Source organism: Mus caroli, chromosome 9 (assembly GCF_900094665.2).
Source record: "Mus caroli chromosome 9, CAROLI_EIJ_v1.1, whole genome shotgun sequence".
NCBI lineage: Eukaryota > Metazoa > Chordata > Mammalia > Rodentia > Muridae > Mus > Mus caroli.
In genome coordinates this window covers 98,197,082-98,202,344 of record NC_034578.1, presented here as the reverse complement: position 1 = coordinate 98,202,344, position 5,263 = coordinate 98,197,082, and the positions used below count along the sequence as shown (strand labels likewise).

Here is a 5,263-nt window from a genome sequence, read left to right as displayed (position 1 = left end):
TTCTAAGCACAAGGAGGCCAGACACCCACCTATTTAGGAAAAGTAAGGGCTGATGGAGTGGAGCTGTGCAGAAGGAGACTCACCTTGCTTATGAGACTGGGCCCTGCCCATTGCCTTCCATGCAGCCCCCTGGACACACAGAGGTCTGAAGGTTAACACGCAGAAGGGTCTGGGCAGAAGGAAGTATTACTAGGCGGAAGAGGCCAACACTCTGAGAGAGACTAAGTCTTTCCTGAAACCACTCCCTTGCCTAGGGAATCTTTGATCAGATCCACCTTCAGAAAGTGACCTTAGAGCACAGGCTTATAGGCTAGCTAATCTAGACACATGAGTAGCAGAAACGATGGGAAATCTCTAGCAAAATACTAGCACAGGGACATGGTGGCCTCAGGGTATGAAAGAAGACTCTAGAATAGAGCCGAGAAAGAGCCCCCCCCCCCACGCCTTCTGGGAGAAGCTTCTATGGTTCTATATCTCCCAGGATTCCACTAAAGTCCTTTCTAGGCCCCGCTCCCCCCACCCCAATGTTCTTCTCTGCTGTAGGTGACTCTAACACACCCATCTGTGCCTCAGCTGTGCCTGGACCTGCCTCTGTCTTAACACACTGTCACCTCCAAGGAATACTGAGATTCTTGGGAATAGGGCCCAAGGTTGGTAAGTCATTGAGAAATGGTGGGGTTTTTTTTGAGTCTGACTTAGTCATTATCACATCACGCATCCTCACGTCCCACTGAAGCATTGCCCTGGTGTCCGTTTGATGACCCACCAGGACACCCTGAGAAGAGTAGATAGGGATGAAGATGGAGAAGCTTGAGTCAGGGCTGCACTCTCAAACCCAGGGCTTCATGGCCTCTTTCCACCCTGTCACTATGGGTCTCCATGTTGACATGATGGGGAAGACCTATGCCAGCAACTAAAGGGCCCCTTTATCTTCCTGCTTGGAGAGGCTGGAAAAGCAACCACACAAGACAAACTAGCCACCACACTCAACCTTGAACAGAGTCCTCCTACGCCCTCACCCTTTCTAGAAGCTGAAACGCTGCCCAATGAGAGTTTTGTTCTTGCTCTTTCTCTCACCTTTCCTGGATCCACCCTCCTGAGCAAGGCAAGTTTCAGGCTGGGCTATGTCATTGGGTTCCCAGGTACGTCAGCAGGTGTGCAGGCAGATGACCATGTCTGTGTTCCTATGCAGATGGTGTTCATCTATTGTTCCTTTCCTCCAAAGAAAGATAGGTCAACAATCTGGGAAAATGGAAAAGATTTTAAACACACGAAGAGGAAAATGTATTTAATCTCCGCACTCAAACAGAGGCAGGAGGATCTTTGTGAGTTCCAGGCCAACCAGAGCTCCATAAGAACTCATGCTATGGTATGAAGACAAACACAGCAAGGCTCCATTTGTAAGAGGTCAAAGTAGTGAATGGTTGACTTTCTTTCTTTCTTTCTTTCTTTCTTTCTTTCTTTCTTTCTTTCTTTCTTTCCTTTGTTTTTTCAAGACCATATTTCTATATAGCCTTGCCTGTCCTGGAACTTGTTCCTGTAGATCAGGCTGGTCTCGAACTTATAGAGATCCGCCTGCATTTGCCTCCTGAGTGTTGGGCTCAAAGGCATATGCCACCAATTTAAACACAAGCCATGTCTTGCCCCATTGCCCAAAGTCCCTACTGACCAGGAATGTGGGCAGGCCCCTCCATGAGAAGTACGTGAGCCTTGTACATCCTTCTCCTTTAGGCTGAGCATGCAATGCCTAATCCTGGCTTTAGGTTAAGAAAAAAAAAATCCTTTGCTGACTTCTTTGAGCAGCGTTTAGATATTGGGAGAGTTGCATATTCATATTACTGTGCTGGTAGCATTCCGGAAGCTAACTCTCAACTTTCAACCCTCCTATCCACACAGCCCTGATATGTGAGTCTGCTCACAGTGCCGAGGGCCACCAAGAAAAGGGACCGACTACATTTCCTTCTCTTAAGACCTTACGAGAGTCTCAGAAAAGCCACTCTGTGGGCACTGAGTAACTGGGCCAAGGTGAGGTCCGCCACTCACTCATCTAGCCTTGAAAGTACCTACAGGAAGGTGACACACTGGGCAGTGATTCCTCCTGAGAGGATGCCAGGGGTGGGAAATGGGAGGCGGGTACCAGGATATTAGAATAGGTCACAACGGCAAACGTTGGAGCTACAAATGGGAATCACACAGCTTGGAATCTGGAAGCTTCCGGCAGAAGGAAGGCAGTGATCCATGGTCCAATACAAACTACAAATGGAGAGTCCAAGGGAGCAGTGATAGCCCTGGCCACCAGGGGGAGTCCGCACGGACTAGAGCCGGGCTTCTCTGCTGCGCTTTCCTGGCCAAGGAGGGGCGGGGCAGGAGCCTGGGTTGAGATCTGGCCTCTGCCGGAGGAATGCGGCCTTTGGCTCGTCCAAGCATTCCAGCTGGCTCAGGAATGTGAACAGGGTGTTCACTGCACGCCCTGGATGCACAAGCTGGTCCTCCTCCCTCCGTTGAACACCAGGCAGGACCTGGTCAGACACCCCACTGAGCCTGCAGAACGGAGCCCTGTCCATCCAAGTTAAGGATGAGGCCTTGGGGGTTTAAGGCAGCGAGACCTGGCTCTAGATCCCTGCAGGGAAGTGTTGAGGCCGATTATGGTTTAAGAAAAACCCAAAGCAATATATTTGGACATTTGGAAAATGGCCATGCCGTGGAAGGAAGCATAGGATTTGTCCTTCTGGGCTACCAGCTTCAAGGGATACAGGCTCGGATTCCCCAGAGTTGCTCATTTTGGGAGACCTGCTGTGTAAGGCAAAGACTGGGACAGGAAGAAGGAAGGCAGATGACCCAGTGAGGGATTAGAGGCTCTCAGAGCAGCCAAGGTGACTGAATACCCAAGGGTAGGTCTCTAATTCAGTCCACAAATATTTACTAATTCTCTTCTCTGAGCCAGAGCCTGAGCTCAATTCTGGGGACAGAGAGGTACTCTCCCCAAGGGACTGGGTCACTAATTGTGACAGCCTGTGATACACTGTGATATGGGTTCTGTGTGTGTGTGTGTGTGTATACACACACACACACACACACACACACACACATATATGAATATATATATATATATGAATAACCAAGATTAGGGGGCAAAGATCCAGGAAGAACCCTTAGGAGATCCTGGAGAGTAACCTGAAAGGCCAATGGGAGTTAGTGTTCTAGACAAAGGGAATCATCTTGCAGATGGAGAGAAAGCACATGGTGTCCGTGGCCATCAAAGGGCCTGCCAAAATGCTCAGCTGAACTACAGTGAAGATGGAGTGTGCTCTCTGCCAACGCATGGTGTTGACTAGTTAATGGAGCTCTGGCTCTGCGTGAGGACTGGGAGCCAGTACACTGCTTTGGGGGTTTTGATGCCCTTTGAGCATGGCACTCTCACTGGTAGGTGTTTGGCAAGTACTGGCCAGTGTCTCAGGTTTTGCCCCATTAAGCAGTTTGGTTTTTCTGTAAACTGCCTGAGAAAAAGGCAGGCTGGGGGCGGGGCGAGGTGTTTTGTTTGTCACTTCCTGGTTTGGGCTGGTTGTGTTCAGGAGAAGAGACTAGTGTGTGACCAGGTTCTCTGAATGGACCCAGAATACACGCAATGGGGAGTTCTAGAAGGGAAAGGGGCCGGGCTCGGAGGTAAAAGGTATGGAGGATGGTTCATGGGCTGGAGACAGGATGCATGAAGCAATGTGCACTGGGGCCAGGAAGGCTGGAGGTGGCAAGGGTCCAGGGAAGGGGTGGGCAGAAGCAGAGGCATAGGCTGAAGGCATCGCTGGGAGGTAGGGACAGAGGAAACCAATGAGGTCAATGCTCTCAGGGATCCAGCTGCAGGGCGGGGCCAGGACTCCTAGAGTGCACTCCCATGCCTACCTGGGGTGGGGGGTGGGGGTGAACCTGAGCAAAAAAAGGACTCCAGGGGATTGTGACTTTTGTGTGTCCCGGATTTAACTGAGTGATGGAAAAGTCAATGTTTATATTCGACATTCCTTGCGGGACCTCCTCCTAGGAATGCGTGGAGACCTACAATCCTCTGTCCAAAGGAAAAGTTGCAGGCCTTGGAAGGGCGCCTCCAGCATTGTTCCTCTGCAAACACAGGAAGAAAGGTTTCCTCTAGCTTTGTGGCGCTCTCGTCGGACCCCTCCCCCAGCCTGGGAGCCCAGGCACAGAGGAGTAGGTGGTCATGGAAAATAAACACCCACCTCTGCTCTCCTGATTTATTTCATGTTCTTAGAATTTCCTCTCTTGGAGTCTGGCTTTGTTATTTTAAGATTCCACATGTCAGCGGGCTGGGGTTGGGAAAATCCCTTACTGTCTAGGCTGTGAAGAGGCAGGTCCACATTGGGAGCTCAGGATGGATGCCCAGGAAGAGAAGTGGCCTGGTTAACGGACCCCAGTCTTCCAGTGGTTCTGAGTCATCCTCTTGGGGGAGGATCTCTGGCTGGGTGTGTGTGCCTCTGCATGAGTGTGTTGCCTTGCCAGTCCCATAGTGGGGACGTGGCAGGGTTTTGGTGCCAACTGTCCAGGGCAGGGCAGTAGTGATGGGTTCATTTCGGGGGAATGATGGGGACGTACAAAAGTGCTTCTAGGTATACCTGGGTATCACTTACGTTGAGCAGATAGCCCTGGTCTACTACAGAATCTGACCCTGCTCACCATAGGACCCAGGCTGTGGCCTTTTCTAGGTGTCACTGTGGCTTCTGCTTCTCTCCCTTCTATTCTGATCCCTGATCACTCCTTAGGAGATGTGTGCAAAACTCTGCCCACACAAGGATCTTAATAATGTCTGAGACTTTCTTACACCTGTGTATTTGTTCACCAATCCCACAAATACTATGGGGTGCCTACTAGGTGCCAAGCAGAGTACTGGGAACTGGACGCACAGAGCCAAACTGGACAGATTAAAAACAAGCGAGCATCCCCACAGTGTGTGGTAGAGCGGAGAATGTAGAGCTGGTGAAAGCCATGCCTTCTTAGTGCCTTCCCTTCATGACCTTTGCCCTCCATTGGACCACCTTTTCCCCCACGCCTTTTACCAAGCCAATCTTAGGTAGATGGCCTTTGTCTGGGTCTTTGTTGAAAGACAAGTGGCCTTCTGAGTGATTAGGGATGGATAAAGTCCAGCCAGATAGGTCTTTGTCGTCGTCTTCTTCTTCTTCTTCTTCTTCTTCTTCTTCTTCTTCTTCTTCTTCTTCTTCTTCTTCTTCTTCTTCTTCTTCTTCTTCTTCTTCTTCTTCTT

General features: G+C 50.3%; 1 long non-coding RNA gene across 1 annotated transcript in view; it reads left to right on the top strand.

Annotated features, from left to right (window-relative positions):
- The first annotated feature begins 3,585 nt into the window (after positions 1 to 3,585).
- LOC115031969 overlaps positions 3,586 to 5,263 on the top strand; it is a 9,615-nt gene continuing 7,937 nt past the window's right edge. The window contains exon 1 of the long non-coding RNA XR_003837627.1: positions 3,586 to 3,670. This is a non-coding gene — a long non-coding RNA (uncharacterized LOC115031969). The remainder of the gene's footprint in view (positions 3,671 to 5,263) is intronic.